Below are 15,906 nucleotides of genomic sequence, written 5' to 3'. Positions count from 1 at the left end.
GATTAATTTTTGTTCCCATCTAGGTCCACCAGAGTGATTCTCATAACTGAAAGGGTAGCAACTTACTATTAAATGCCTGTACTTGGCTTTTGTTTTGACAAAAGGTATGTTAATTAGGAATGGGTGTTAGAAATTCAGAGATATTTCACTTAGTGATTTATTAATAGCTTAGAAGGCTTTTTTCCTCTGTTAAGCTGATATAACTTCTGAAGAATGAGTCATGATTAAAGTTTCAAACATTTTCTTTTTGACTAGTCTCAAAAAAGGTATATTAATGTTTCTATCTTGTTAGTTGCCATAGCTGTTCATTTGTGTCACTCCTGCCACTCCTGCAGCAAATGTCACTTTGGTTTTCCATTACATGACACCGGTGGACTTCTTAATTCTGTTACTGTGGCCATCCAGTGTGAAACAAACCTGCACTATTTTTTTGACTTACTGAGAAATGTGGTAGTGTGATTCCTGTCCCCAGCTACCAGTGCTTAAAATTTGTAATTTTTCAATGTTTTGTTTTCAAACAAACTTCTAATTCTGGCTGTTTTTCTTTTTTACTTTAGGCCAAAAATTGTAAGCTCTATTTTTGTAAAACATTCTCCTAGAAAAGTCACCGGTGTTGGTATCCCAAATATTATTACTAGTCCCAGGGGTGGGGGGCGCAGGAGCTGAGTGTTCCATCGGGAGAATAGAATGTGTGGACCTGCCAGCCAGTGGAGGTGGAGTCTGCCCCTGGCTTTTTGGCATCTGCATCTGGCTTTGATGGCCCTGATTAGGACTTTAGTTCTTGGCCTTTTCTTGCTGTCATCTGAGACATAGCCCATTATTTCCAGTGGTTCTGAAGAGACGGAGGAACTTGATGGTCCACATCTCTCATCATCTTTGACAATGGTGCCTGCTTCAACCCTTAATTAAAAGCCTCTCTGTTATCAAGCAAATTTAGTAAATGTGAGTGGAATAAGATACAATATCTCAGGGTATAAAACTGGCTGTGAGTCCTTTGAGTTCAGTATGCAGTATTCAGAAAAGCTGCTGGCTTTTGCTTGGTATCTGCAGACACTTTGAGTGGGTTTCCTTTGTTAACTGAGGTAGAGAAGGTGCAGTTCAGACCAGCACCAGAGAGTTTCTCACTGAGGCTCACCCATTGGCAAACCTGGGAGCATCCTGGGATGCTACTTAGCTATGACTTCACTATACCCTCTGGACTTCTTGCTAACAGAGGCAGGACTAATGGCCATTATTAATGTGAATTTTCTCCAAGGGATTGAGGTGCAGGTCAAAGGAGGCATGACAGGATGACATCTGCCTTTTTTAACTTCACAGTTTGGCTTTTGTTCTGTTTGAGCAAAAAGAGAAAGTGGTGAAAGTGGTGAAAGTCCACTTGAGCGAGGAGAGAAGGAACACATACTACTGGCCGAGAAGCTGTGCTGGTATCACATCTGGGAATTGATGAGGTGGGCAGTACTGGGAGGACAGGGTCCAGGAGAAACTGAACCTTAGGAACCTGTTCTTGAGAGGAAACGAAGAACCCTTAGGGCTCCATTCCCTTTGCTGTTGAATATTTGGTAACATTGTCATATAATCAGAATTGGTGTGTTGTTATGAAAATCCTAAGTAAGAGAAAATGCAGTACAGATTTATTGAAAAAAAATCCAGGTAAATGTATTCATACAGTTCAAACCTGTGTTGTTCAAGGGTCATCTGTACTAAATAACTGCTAAGAAGAGTGCTCAGTATGTTGGAGTCACTTATTTTGTCATCAGTTAAGGCATTTGAAGTACATGGACTAGTGCCTTCAACAGAAGTACTCAGTATATATCAGTGATTATTATCCATTTAACAGCTATTTATCAAATATTGCTTATGCAGCATAGCTGAGAACAGGATAAAGTATTACACAGGATAAAGAATAGGACAGGTAAAATTCCTGTTCCTGAGGCACTCACTTTCTGGTAGGGGACCAGACAATAATAAGTCAACAAATACGATTTTCAGAGAGTAAGAGTGGCCTGTGCTGTGAGGAAATAAAGTACTGTGCTGGATAAGAGTGAGACGATTCTTTAGATTGGACAGGGAATGTATCTCAGCGTTTGAGCTGAGACCCATCTGATACCAAGGACCCTCTGATTACCCTAACCTCCAGGTGAGGAAGTGTAGGCACAGGGTGATTAGATGTGTGCTGGGGCACAGCAGAGCCTGGCTGGACAAGCCCAGTCATTCTGCACCCAGAGCATGGCCTGCTCTTCCAGAAGGCACATGCTGCAGAACCAGCTGCTGTTGAGTGGAGGGAGGGTGGGGCTGTAGTACAGATGCTTCTGAGAAGATGCACATCATTTCATGGTCCCCAGTCACAGGAAACAGAGTGTGAGTGTGAGTATGAGTGTGTGTTGGGGTCTAAAACTGTGTTCACACTTTCAAAGGTATCAATGACCAAAAGAACTGATGGTCATGCTCACTGATTTTAGGATTTTCTTTCTTTTCCTTCTTCAAGTGGATCAGAGTTTATGAAGTATGGGGTGGAGAAGGTACTGCAGAAACAAAAGTATGGAACGCCCAAACAGAACAGGACCTAAGATTCTTTTTTCTTTTTTAAAAAAATTTTTTATTCTTATTCAATTACAGTTGTCTGCCTTTTCTCCCCATCCCTGCACCTCACCCCAGCCGAACCCCCCTCCCTCCCCCACCTCCACCCTCCCCCTTGATGTGGTCCATGTGTCCTTTATAGTAGTTCCTGTAATCCCCTCTCCTCACTGTCCCCTCCCCACTCCCCCCTGGCTATTGTTAGATTGTTCTTAACTTCAATGTCTCTGGTTATATTTTGTTTCCTTTTTTCTTCTATTTATTATGTTCCAATTAAAGGTGAGATGATATGGTATTTGTCCCTCACTGCCTGGCTTATTTCACTTAACATAATGCTCTCCAGTTCCATCCATGCTGTTGCAAAGGGTATAAGCTCCTTCTTTCTCTCTGCTGCGTAGAATTGCATTGTGTAAATTTGCCACAGTTTTTGGATCCACTCGTTTGCTGATGGGCACTTACGTTGCTTCCAGTACTTGGCTATTGTAAATTGTGCTGCTATGAACATTGGGGTGCACAGGTTCTTTCGATGGGTGTTTCAGGGTTCTTAGGGTATAATCCCAGCAGTGGAATTGCTGGGTCAAAGGGCAGTTCCATTTTTAGTTTTCTGAGGAAATTCCATACTGTTTTCCACAGTGTCCTCACCAGTCTGCATTCCCACTAACAGTGCACTAGGGTTCCCTATTCTCCACATCCTCTCCAACATTTGTTTGTGGATTTGTTTATGTTGGCCACTCTGACTGGTGTAAGATGGTTATACCTTATATACTCTCTGTATACTCTCTATAAGGAGTATATAGATCTATACTCCTTATAGTTTTAATTTGCGTCTATCTGATGGCTAGTGGTGCTAAGCATATTTTCATATGTCTCTGGGCCCTCTGTATGTCTTCCTTGGAGAAGTGTCTGTTAAGTCCTTTGCCCATTTTTTAAATAGGGTTGTTTGTCTTCCTGGAGTGGAGTCGTGTGAGTTCTTTATATATTTTGGAGATCAGGCCCTTGACTGAGGTATCATTAGCAAATATGTTTTCCCATACTGTTGGTTCTCTTTGTAATTTGGTGCTGTTTTCTTTAGCCATGCAGAAGCTTTTTATTTTGATGAAGTCCCATTTGTTTATTCTTACCTTTATGTCCCTTGCTTTACAGGACATGTCTGTGAGGATGTTGCTGCACAGAATGTCTGAGATTTTCCTGCCAATGTTTTCCTCTAGGACTTTTATGGTGTTACAACTTATATTTAAGTCTTTTATCCATCTTGAATTTATTTTTGTGTATGGCGTAAGTTGATGATCGAGTTTCATTTTTTTGCACGTAGCTGTCCAGATATGCCAACACCATCTATTCAAGAGGCTGTTTTTGTTCCATTTTGTGCTCCTGCCTCCTTTGTCAAATATTAATTGACCGTAAAGACTTGAGTTTATTTCTGGGCTCTCTGTTCAGTTCCATTGGTCTATGTGCATGTTTTTTTGCCAGTACCAGGCTGTTTTGATGACAGTGGCCTTGTAATACAGTTTGATATCAGGTATTGTGATCCCTCCTGCTTTGTTCTCCTTTGTGAATAACAATAGCTGAATTGCTGCAGCTTTTCCGGGTCCTTTATGGTTCCATATAAATTTCTGAAATGTTTGTTCTATGTCTGTGAAATATATCATGGGTACTCTAATAGGGATTGCATTGAATATATAAATTGCTTTAGGTAGTAGGACCATTTTGATGATGTTAATTCTTCCAATCCATGAGCATGGTACATGCTTCCATTTGTTTGTGTCTTCCTTAATTTCTTTCTTCAGTGTTGTGTAGTTTTCTGAGTCCAGGTCTTTTACCTCCTTGGTTAGGTTTATTCCTACGTACTTTATTTTTCTTGTTGCTATATCAAATGGGATTTTTTTCCTGATTTCTCTTTCTGCAGTTTCGTTGTTGGTGCACAGGAATACCTTTGATTTCTGAGTATTGACTTTGTATCCCGCTGTTTTGCCAAATTCATTTCTTAGGTAGAGTAGTTTTTTGGTGGAGTCTATAGGATTTTCCATGTACACTATCATGTCATCAGCAAACAGAGACCGTTTCCTTTCCTCCTTTCCATTTTGGATGCCTTTTATTTCTTTTTCTTGTCTGATTGCTGTGGCTAGGACTTCCAATACTATGTTGAATGGGAGTGGTGACAGAGGGCATCCTTGTCTTATTCCTGATCTTAGTAGGAAAGCTCTAAATTTTTGTCCATTGAGTATGATGTTGGCTGTAGGTCTCTCATATATAGCCTTTATTATGTTGAGGAATGCTCCCTTTATTCCCACTTTGCTGAGTGTTTTTATCAGAAATGGGTGCTGTATCTTATCAAATGCTTTTTCCGCATGTATTGATATGAACATGTGATTTTTGTCTTTGCTGTTGTTGATGTTATGTATTATGTTTATTGATTTGGGAATATTGTACCATCCTTGCATCCCTGGGATGAATCCCACTTGGTTATGGTGTATGATCTTTTTAATGTACTGCTGGATGTGTTTTGCCAATATTTTCTTGAGAATTTTAGCGTCTATGTTCATCAGCGATATCGGCCTGAGGTTTTCTTTCTTCATTGTGTCTTTATCTGGTTTTGGGATTAGGCTGATGCTGGCTTCATAAAAAGAGTTTGGGAGTCTTCCATCAGTTTGGATTTTTTCAAATAGTGTGTGAATGATAGGGGTTAGCTCTTCCTTAAATGCTTTGTAGAATTCTCCTGTGAAACCATCTTGTCCAGGGCTTTTGTGTGTTGGGAGTTTTTTGATTACTGCTTCAATTTCGTCTGCTGTTTTTGGTCTGTTCAGGTTTTCTGCTTCTTCATTCAATTTTGGAAGATTCTATTTTTCTAGAAATGTGTCCATTTCACCTAGGTTTTCAAATTTCTTGGCATACAGTTCTTCATAGTAATTTCTTACAATCCTTTGTATTTCTATGGTATCAGTTGTAATCTCTCCTCTTTCATTTCTAATTGTGTTTATTTGGATCCTCTCTGTTTTTTTCTTGATGAGCCTACTTAAAGGCTAGTTGATTTTGTTTATCTTTTCAAAGAACCAGCTCATGGATTCATTGATCCTTAGAATTGTGCTTTTAGTCTCTATGTCATTTAACTCTGCTCTGATCTTGGTTATTTCCTTCCTTCTGCTTGCTCTGGGCTGTCTTTGTTGTTGTTCCTCCAGTTCTTGTAGGCGTAGGCTTAGCTTGTTGGTTTGAAATGTTTCTATCTTTTTAAGGTAGGCCTGTATTGCTATGAAGTTCTCTCTCAGGACTGCCTTTGCTGTTTCCCATAGGTTTGGGGTTGTTGTGAGTTCACTTTCATTTGTTTCCAGAAAGTTTTTGATTTCTTCCCTAATCTCGTTCTTGACCCATTCATTGTTTAATAGCATGCTATTCAGTCTCCATGATTTTGAGTGTTTTGGTTTTTTTCCTTTGGGGTTGGTTTCTAGTTTCAGTCCCCTGTGGTCAGAGAAAATGCTTGATATGATTTCAATTTTCTTGAATTTGTTGAGGCTTGCTTTGTGTCCTATCATGTGGTCTATCTTTGAAAAAGTTCCATGGACACTTGAAAAGAATGTGTATTTTGCTTCTTTGGGATGAAAAGCTATATATATATCAGTTAAGTCCATTTCATCTAGGGTATTGTTAAGTGACACAATATCCTTGTTGATATTTTGTTGGGATGACCTGTCCATTTTTCACAATGGGGTGTTAAAGTCCCCTACTATAAGTGTGTTGCTGTCAATATCTTTCTTGAAGTCCTCCAAGATTTTATTTATGTATTTGGGTGCTCCTATGTTGGGTGCATATATATTTACAATGTTTATGTCTTCTTGTTGGATTCTTCTTTTTAGTATTATGAAGTGACCTTCTGGGTCTCTCTTTATGGCCCTTCTTTGTAAGTCTATTTTGTCTGATATGAGTATTGCTACCCCTGCTTTTTTTTCCTGTCCGTTTGCTTGGAAAATTTGTTTGCAGCCCTTCACTTTCAGTCTGTGTAGGTCTTTTGTCCTGGGATTGGTCTCTTGTAGGCAGCATATGTGTGGGTCATGTTTTCTTATCCATTCAGCTATTCTATGTCTTTTGATTGGAGCATTTAATCCATTTATGTTTAAGGTTATTATCGATAGGTAGTTATTCATTGCCTTTTTTTCCTACCTGTGTTCCTCTCTCTTTCTCTTTTCCTTCCTTTTCTTAAAGCAGTCCCTTTAGCATCTCTTGCAGAGCTGGTTTGGTGAAAGTGTATGTATTCTTTTAGACTTCTTTTCTCTGGGAAACTCTTTATTTGACCTTCTATCTTGATTGAGAGCCTTGCTGGGTATAGTAGTCTTGGTTGCAGGCCTCTGGTTCTCATTACTTGGAATATTTTTTGCCATTCCCTTCTGGCTTGGAACGTTTCCATTGAGAAGTCAGTTGCTGACCTTATTGGGGCTCCCTTGTATGTTACTTCCTGTTTCTCCCTTGCTGCCTTTAAGATCTTGTCATTGTCTTGGAATTTTGCCATTTTAATTATGATGTATCTTGCAGTGGGCCTCTTTGCGTTCCTCTTGCTTGGGACTCTCTGTGTTTCCTGGGTTTGGGTGACTTTTTCACTCATCAGATTAGGGCAATTTCCCATCATTATTTTTTAAACAGGCTTTCTATCCCTTGCTCTTCTTCTTCTCCTTGTGGTATCCCTATTATATGGATACTATTACATTTCATGTTTTCCTGCATTTCCCTTAACCTCTCTTCATTCTTTCTGAGCCTCTTTTCCTTTTCTTGCTCTTTCTGGGTTTTTTTTCTACTTTGTCCTCCAGCTCGCTGATCTGATCCTCTGCTTCATCAAGTCTGCTTTTGATTCCTTCTACTGTGTTCTTCAATTCAGAAATTGTATTCTTCATTTCCTCTTGGCCCTTGTTGATAGTTTCTGTTTCCTTTTTCATGTTAATATAGTTTGCAGTGAGTTCATTGTAGTTTCCCTGTAGTTTCTGGTAGTTCTCTGTGAGCTCAGAGAGCTCAGTGAGCTTCCTGATAACCAGTGCTTTGAACTCAGTATCTGATAGTTGACTTGCCTCTTTTTCAGTTAGCATTCTTTCTGAGGCTTCCTCCTTTCCTTTCATTTGGGGATTGTTTCTTTGTCGTCCCATTGTTTGTGAGACTCTTCTTGTTAGCCTCTGCTTCTTAAATTGATCTATTCTGACTCCCTGGGTTTATGATATGAATTTCTATGGTAGAATGCCAATGGGATTCAGTGGTGCTGTCTCCTTAATCTCCTGTGCTCAATGGTCTTGACCTGATGTTTATGGGTGTAACAGGGTCTAACTCTGGTCTTTTCAGCACTCCAGGTTTTATTGTCTCACCTGTGGGAAAAAGAGAAGGGGGGAAAAAAAGAAGGGAAGGAGGGGAAAAGGGAATGGAAAAGGAAAGGAAGGAAGGGAGAAGGAATAAAGAAAGATCGGAGGCAAGATAAGGTATTTTAACTAAAGTTAAAACAAAAGAATAAATAAAAGAAGGCACATACAGGAAGAAGGAATAAAAAAAGAAGGACAGAAAGGAAGAAGGAATTCAGGGGGAAAGGAGGAACGAAGAAAAAGAAAAAAAAGTCTTTTGCTGGCTTTAAACAGGTCAGGTTAGTTCTGTTGGTCTTCCTGTCTGTGGAATGGGAGGAGGTGGTTGGAAGGATTGGTTTCACTTTTCTCCCTTCCTGAGCCACACTCTTCACTGTTGTTCAGCCTCCAGTCCAGTTCCTCAGGGCCCTTCTGCTCCCCACTAGGCCTTTAGTTCACCAGTTGTGCTGTCCTTGAGTTGCACCAATTAGGGGCAACTCACACTCCCCCTTCTTGCTCTTTGCTGTGTTAGATGCCTGGGACTCTTGGTGCTGCTATAGGGTAGTTCAGCCCCCTACTGTGTTGAGTCTTTCTGGGGAATGCAGTCTCCCCTCGCCCTGCAGCTCCCCTCTGCTGGGTGTTCTGTCTTCATCCTAGAGAGCCAGTAGGCCCTGCAGGGCTCAGTGCACAGGGGTTGTGTAGGAGTTGTTCAGAACCCATACTTTTAGGTGTGGTCCCTGGCAGGTAGGCAGGCGTTTGATCAGCCTATCTGCGGCTTTGGGCCTGGGTCGTGCTGGGTTGGTCTTTCTGCTTCTTTGGGCCTAAGTCATGGGCACGGCTGGCGGGTCCAGCTGCTTTGGGACTGAGTCAGGCAAGGCCGGTCTTTCCGCTGCTTTGGGCCGGAGTTGCGAGCACTGCCAGCCTGTCCAGCCGCTTTGGGACTGAGTCACGCAGCCATTGGGTCCGCTGCTTTGGGCCTCTGGGTGGTGCAGCTATCCTCTGCTCCCGGTGCGCACCCACGCGTGGTTTCAGGTGTCGGCAGCCAGCCGGGGTTTCAGGTGTGGGTCCCCACTCCACTAATCTGGGTGCGCTCAAGTGAGCACTGGGGCTGGTTATCCCGCGTTCACCCTCCAGGGGCTGAGGGGGGAGGGGCGCCAGAGACCGCAGCTGCTGTGGAGAGTTCTCTAACTAGCCCCTGAGTGCCTCTATTTTCTGTCTTTCTTTTTGAGAAATTCTTCCTATTCAAGCCCCCCTGGTCCAAACAAGCACCTGGCTGCTCACACAGCTCAGCCTGGCTCTCTCCCAAGAATCCTGCAGTGGACCCTGCCTCTGGGCCTGGGGTTCAGCCGCCCTGGTCCCCGCGCTGGTCCCAGGGACCTTATTGTCCTTAAGCACTGTTCTTACTGTCTGATCTTTCAATGTCCTCTATCTGTGGTCTCCGATCTTCATATATGCTGGAATACCGTTGCCTGTTCGCTCTGCTCCTCAGATCAGCTAGGTGTTTCACTGGTGCTGAGGGAAAGTGGAGTCTGCTCCCACCTATCTCCCCGCCATCTGGCAAACATGGTTTCTTAACATTCTTCGTCTCAAACCCTTCTTCCCAGGGGCAGCAGCCACCTGGAGAAAGCATGGGTCTCCAAATTGGACCTAACCACCCAGAAATGAAAACTCTCTCCCCTTTGGAACAATGGGGGAAGGAAAAGAGGACCTAAGATTCTTAAAAAAAAAAAGAAAAATCAGGTACTCAGCTGGCCAATTACTCCCCCGTTGACACAAGGTCTTGTCAGAGGAGAAGAGAGAATAAATCTGGTGGCAGGACTGGTGGTTGCTCTTGGGCCTGGGAATAAAACTCTGCGGAGATTTCAAGGCTAGGCCATAGGCTTAGGGTCGAGATTTAAGAGCGGATGTAGACAAACCCAGCAAGATGGCTGAGACCGTTAAGCTCTGTGTGGCTATCCAGGTGCACATCATGAGCTGGAAGTGCTGACTCTGACCCTAGTGGAAGTGTTAAAGGCCATAGGTGAGGGTGGCCACCATGCCCAGGCAGTCTGTGGGTACTGTTGGGTTCTCATGAGTCTTGTGAAGGAACTTTTCCTTGAAGCTTTCCTGATTCCTATAAACACTGGGGCTAAAGCCATCAAATGCTTGGGAGCTGCTATGGTTCAGTGGGTGCTTTTAGAGTCACAAAGCCAGGAGTAGCCATGTCTGGGTCAACAAGCAGCCTGAGAAAATGGGTATTGTAAATTCCGCCTCCTGCTGAAGTCATGAAAAGGGCTGATTTTAGGATTTTCTCAGTGTGTGTGTGTGTGTGTGTGTGTGTGTGTGTGTGAGTGTTTAATAGGGCCTCACTGTTAGCACAGAGGGTTTTTTTTTTTTTCATTATAATCACTTTATATTTTTTAATTGTTAGTTTTCCATTTACCCCCATACACACTCTTCCAGCACAGAGTTATAGTAGACAGCATTGCAATGGCCATTAGGTGATGGCAGCTTTGGCATGAAGTGGGCAGGGACTGGGCTGGGATCATCAGGTGTCTTACTTTGCCAGGCATATAACACCATGGTGCCAGCTGTCAGGTCTAGAGCTCTATTTCAATTTAATTATTTGCTTATCTTTACACATGTTAATGTACCCTTTGGCCATAGGAGCACACATTTGAGAAATCAGTAACTATTCTATTGGGGCCTTAAGCTTCAACCTACAGGAAACGTTATTTCCAATAGAGATACATAGACAATAGCGTTTCCTATCACTGACTTCAAAACCTAAATACTTTCTGAACAGCATTTTCAGTACTTGAAACTAAAGAGAAATTGTTTCCATAATAGTAATTGAAACCAAGAGGGTAGCCAAGTTCTGGTCAGATCTGGTTTTTCAGTTTCATAGGATGTGGCTGTGATCAAATTTATCTGTTAACAGCTGGAACATTGGTCATATTGTTAGGGCACAAAGAAATTTCCAGGAGCTCTTTCTTTATGGACTTCCACGTGGCATCTGAGTGCTGGGAGAAGAAGATTTCTTCTTAGAATGTAAAGATGAGAGAAAATGTATGCACAGCAGACTAAAGTATTTGTATATCTGCTTGAAGGAGGCCTAAGATTGCAAAGATTGAAGTTGGAAAGGTTATTTTAGCTCATTTGTCATATCACCTTGTAAATAGCATACTAATGGCCCACCTGTAATGAAATTTTACAGTTTGCGCAGGTTTGTTGTCACTGGTCCTAGTGTTCAGATAAAGGTTCCCTTGATGTATAGGGTTGAAATTGTGGCCCTGTAAGTTGGTCCCAGTTTGTGAATCAGAATGCCCAGGTATTAGATCTTCTGTTTGTTCTGTGAATAGAAGAAATGTGAGTAGCAGAGCCTGTGTCTTGGTAGGGATTCCTTTTGTTACAGAAAACCTGACATTTGGCTTATGCAAAAGGGGAGTTTATTGGCTTATATAACTGAAGTTTAGGCTTCAGTCTGACTTTAGGTACAGTTGGATTCAGGGTGCAAATAATGCCTTCAAAACTCATTTTCTGTTTGTCACTTGGTGGTGTATTATTCTTGGGTTCCCTCTTAAGAAGCGACCACTTAACCCTTTGATAGGCATTATTATTTTCCCTGGTGGTTGTTTCTGATCAGATTAGTGTAGCAGCTCCAACCTTCTGTGCTTGCAATGCTTGATGCACTCTGGCTGGCTGAGGTCACCTGCTTATCCCTGACCCAGTCATTGAAGCCAGGGACATGTGAACTTTGGTGGGCCTGAGTCACATGGTCCATAATGAGCCCCACCCTACCACTTGGCCAAGAGTGAGCAAGAGTGGTCTTTCAATGAAGAGGTTGGATGCTGGGGAGGCTAAAGAGTCTCTGCTGCATGCAGTAGTAGTAGCCATGGCTTCAGTTTGAAATTAGAAAGCCCATATAATAAGTCTGTGGGCCATATCATGAGCTAGGCCAGCATATTAACCATTTCCAGGGGTTCTACAGTCCAATTTTTTTCTTTTTAAATCCTTAACCAAGGAGGATATGTAGTTGATTTTACAGAAAGAGAGAAACATTGATTGGTTGCCTCTCATACATGCCCTGACCAGGGATCAAACCTGCAACCTTTTGGTGTACAGCAGAGGTGTCAAACTCATTTTCACTGGGGGCCAAATCAGCCTTGTGGTTGCCTTCAAAGGGCTGAATGTAATTTTAGGACTATAAACGTAACTACTCCTTAACAGTTAAGAGCTCGGCGCTGCCACTGGGTAGAAACAAGGTGCTGGGCTGGATAAAACAAGGTGGAGGGCCAGATTCAGCCTGTGGGCCTTGTGTTTGCCACCTGTGGTGTACAGGATGACACTCCAACCAACTGAGCTGCTGGGCCAGGGCCCACAGTTCTATTTTGAGCAAGCCTCATGCTCCCCGGGAATATGATTTCTCTCAGGTTCTGGCTGGTACATTGGCCAGACCCTTCTACTCCTGATGCTAAACCTTTATAATAAGGGGACTAGTATTCATCAGACCTTAATATGGGAATCATTATTTCTTTTCTCTCTCTCTTTTTTTTTTTTTGGCGGGGGCAAGGGAGAGGTTGATTTTCTTTTGAAAGAACAAATTTGGGAAATGCATATATAAATGAAAGATGTCCTTATGATCAATCTCTTTCTGCCCTTCAACCCCTTCCCCTAATCACTGTTTACCAACATTGCCTTGCAGTCCTTGGAGGTAGAACCATTGGATTTGTCAGCCTTTCTGAAGTGATTTACAGTGAAGCAAGTGGTTTCGCCCCATCTTTACCTGTTTTCCATCTTCCTTTGGCAGTTTGATATTTTTCCTTAAAGATAATATCTTAATGTGCTTTGGGTAAGGATTTTTAAAAATTTAATTAGGTGGCTAGTATTACAAGTGATATTGGGAGAAATACACACTATAATACATTGCCATTATGTGAGTTGTCAGTACTTTTTTGGAATTCATGTTGGATAATTTATATAATTTTTTTGCATATACTTTGATTTGTTGGTTTCACTTCTAGGAATTTGTTCTCAGGAAATAATTATAAAGATTTTAGTTTATTAGTTGTGTATCCTGTTTATTATTCCATTATTGTCCAACAATGGGATTAAATGAACAAATTGTGGTACCCCGATCTAGTGGAAGACTTATCTGACAATTAAATATGTTTTAAAAGAGTCACAACCTTTTTGCACCCCCTTTGCAGTACAGCACCAAAGTTTTGACAGATTGAATGGTAGGATAAATAGTCTGTGGGTTACATGAAATGGCTGGTGCATTAGTAGTAATGCTAGTACTACCATTGAATTGCTGCTCTTTTAAAAGCATTGTGTGAGATGAGAATGTTGATATACCAAAGTGGCAATGGAAAAATTTGCAAAATAGAATGTACAGTACAATCCCAGTTTTGTTTAAAAGTTCCACATGCATAATATGTACATGCATGGGTGCCATCCATCTCTGTGTGCCACCTATGTGCTCATAGAAGAGACTGTGTGGATAGATTCCCACATATTAATTGTGGGTGGTGGGTTACTAGGGGATTTTCTTTTCCTTTTGCTTTGTATTTTCTAAACTTTATATAATAATGTGACATGCTTCTGAATTTGGCAGTGGGAGAGAAAGCCTTAGTGGCCTCCCTTCTCTGACTAGCTTACTGGGGTTGCTGAAAACAGATATTCTTTGATTGTACAGATCTTTTTTCTGTCCCTCTTCCTCTTCCTGCTAACTATGCATTTAGCATAGTTAGCATGGTAACAGTCAGCTACCATTTTGGGCCTCTAGGAAGAAACTGGTAAATGTGGCCTTAATGGATTTGGGGTTTTTTCCTTAAAGAATTAGCAGACATTTTAAGAGATTGATGAGTTACTGTGTGGTGAATCCGAGGCCTACTTAGAGGAAATGTGGCTCTGGGAATCACATGGAGACATTTGTGGTCACTCATGTACCCCTTGAAGACATGTCATCTTTGTATGGGGTTCCTTCCTCATCTTTTGATTCATTTCACAATTTCCTTTCTTGCCTTTCTTTGGCTTAGATGCTAAAACCAAGTATCATCTCCAGTTAACTATTTTTCAGTCAGTTACTGACAACTGAATTCCTGAAAAGATGACTGAAAAGTGAATAGTTGGTGTGATAATTGGGTGTTTGAGGATTAATCATCCTCAACCCGGGTGGCTGGTACCCACCTGCTAGTGGAAGCAGGGAATTTGTGCCTGGTCAGTGGTCTCCCTTCCCCTGGGCCCAAGGTGTCCGTCTGCTAGGTAAGAAGACAAGCTCTAAGCTTAAAACCAGAGATGAAGAGTGTGGCAGGTGTGCCGTTTTTATTATGATGCCATGCAGCCACACACCCAGTACAGTCCAGCCTTCTGGTTTTAAACAGGGGAGTAACAGAAGAGGATGGGGAAAAAGCAAATAGTGGCCAGTCTAAGACTCTGTGCCGTCAGTGGGGCTGTCTGCATAGAAGTAGGTAGTGTGACAGCAAAAAATATTCCAAGTGTGGGTCAGTAAAGTGATACGAGTCCTTTTGGGTTATTTTGAGTTATGTGGGATTAATCATATAGTTCAGTTCTGGAGTCCAGAGACCCAAAGGCTTTATGATTTAGTATTTGGAAATTTTATAGTGCATGTGTGTGTTGGCTTGGCTGTCTTTGGCAAGTAGTATTTGTTCTAGCAGCCTAAATTGGCTACAGTCCTCATATCTTAACTGGGTAGATATTCTTATTAGTGTATTTGAAGTATGCAAGGTAAGAACATGTTAAAAGGAAAAGAAAAATTACTTTGGGCAAACCTGGTTGGTCTTAGGAGCTAAGATTATTTTATAGAAACATAACCAATTGGGTTTTTTCTTCAAAAATTTTTTCCTCTTCCCTTTCTTCCTCTCTCCTTTCATCCTTGTTCCCTTTTTTTCCCCCCCCACTTTTAAGATTGGTTAATGTAGAAAGTCACACGTTCCTACCAACCCTAATTACAACTCTTGTCTTAGCTTGCTGCTGCAGTACATTTTAGGACAAAAAGCCGTTTAAAAGCATGAAAATAGCAGCAGATGGTACTTGTGTGCTTTAGCAGAAGGAACAGCTTCCCCTCCCAAGTTGCTCTGGGTAAGACCTAATTTCCAGAAATGATCTTGTAAGTCCCAAGTTCCAGGTGACAGCAAGTGACTGCATTTATAATACTCAGCCTTCCTCCTCAGTAATTTTGCAAGTTTGCTTTCTAGGAAGTAACTTACAAGTCAGTACTACCCAGGCCCAGCCTTTTCTTGGTTGGTCGTTCAGCTTTTGGAGCTGCCTGGTGAGAACAGGGGTTCCCATGATCTTGGCTTTGAGACTCCCCATAGGGATGGCTGCTGTTGTGCAGCGGCTTCAGCCCCTGGCAGCCAATGGAGAGCTGAGGGACTCATGTCCTCATGTTCTCTGGCCTTTGAGTATCTGGCAGATAGAGTAGGAAGAAAAACACGCACCTGACTAGCTCTACCACTGTTTAGTTGAAAGTTCGAAAGATGGATTTCTTATTGCTGATATGTAGAAACAGCAGCACTTGTCAGTGGTTCCTTGCTTCTGAACAGACTCTACATAGGAAAAGAATGAGAAGGGTAGATTGGATCAATCCCTTCTCTCTCTTTTTTTAAAAATATATTTATTGATTATGCTATTACAGTTGTCCCATTTCCTCCCCTTCACTCCACTCCACACTGCTCACCCCCTCTCTCCCTCATTCCCCCACTATAGTTCATGTCCATGGGTCATACTTATAAGTTCTTTGGCTTCTACATTCCCTATACTGTTCTTACCCTCCCCCTGTCTATCTTCTACCTACCATTTATCCTACTTATTCTTTGTAGCTTTTCCTCCTCTGCCCCCTCCCACTCCCCTGTTGATAACCCTCCCTGTGATCTCCATTTCTGTGGTTCTGTTCCTGTTCTAGTTGTTTGCTTAGTTTGCTTTTGTTTTTGTTTTAGATGTGGTTGTTAATAACTGTGAGTTTGCTGTCATTTTTACTGTTCATATTCTTTATCTTCTTTTTGTTAGATAAATCCCTTTACCATTT

At 41.9% G+C, this 15,906-nt stretch overlaps 1 protein-coding gene and 1 pseudogene across 7 annotated transcripts in view; one reads left to right on the top strand and one right to left on the bottom strand.

The window, feature by feature from the left end:
* The window catches only part of DCUN1D3 (defective in cullin neddylation 1 domain containing 3), a 51,843-nt gene that overhangs the window by 16,935 nt on the left and 19,002 nt on the right, over positions 1-15,906 (top strand). The window lies entirely within an intron of this gene.
* Positions 9,114-12,343, bottom strand: LOC128781143 (HIG1 domain family member 2A, mitochondrial pseudogene; annotated as a pseudogene).

The sequence above is a fragment of the Desmodus rotundus genome, chromosome 1 (genome assembly GCF_022682495.2).
Source record: "Desmodus rotundus isolate HL8 chromosome 1, HLdesRot8A.1, whole genome shotgun sequence".
NCBI classification, from domain to species: domain Eukaryota; kingdom Metazoa; phylum Chordata; class Mammalia; order Chiroptera; family Phyllostomidae; genus Desmodus; species Desmodus rotundus.
This window is presented reverse-complemented; position numbering and strand designations above follow the sequence as displayed.